The sequence below is a fragment of the Meleagris gallopavo genome, chromosome 10, assembly GCF_000146605.3.
Source record: "Meleagris gallopavo isolate NT-WF06-2002-E0010 breed Aviagen turkey brand Nicholas breeding stock chromosome 10, Turkey_5.1, whole genome shotgun sequence".
In the NCBI taxonomy this organism is placed as follows: Eukaryota; Metazoa; Chordata; class Aves; order Galliformes; family Phasianidae; genus Meleagris; species Meleagris gallopavo.
In genome coordinates this window covers 12,174,330-12,174,796 of record NC_015020.2, presented here as the reverse complement: position 1 = coordinate 12,174,796, position 467 = coordinate 12,174,330, and positions in this window count along the sequence as shown.

Here is a 467-nt window from a genome sequence, read left to right as displayed (position 1 = left end):
CCCCCGGCCCCGCTGCAGGCCCGGCTGCCGCCGAGGGATGGACGTCGGCTTTCTGCAGGAACGGGGCCGCGGAACCCGAGGCTGCCGCGCCTCTGCAGCTCGGGGCTGGCTGCCTTTAATGAAGTCGGCTGCAACACACACGGGCGGGCGCGCACACACGCGCACGCACGCCCGGCTCGCTCGCTCGCTCCATCCAGTGCATTCTTTTGGCAAGCGACGAGCTGCTTGCTGCAAAGGGAAGGCAGCGGCGAGGGGAGGGTCTGCAGGGAACAAAGGCGACGCGGGAGCCCCCCCCTGCAAGGAGAACTCCCTGCCCGCAAAAGGGTTTTCGGCACACGGGGGCTCCCGGGTGAGTGCGGATGGAGGTAGGGGGCTCTGCTTCCCCCCTCCCCTTGTCTGTGGGATTGGTGCACAAGCACTGGGGCTGCCCCCAGTTACCCCATCCCCTGGGGTCGAGGGACGTCCCC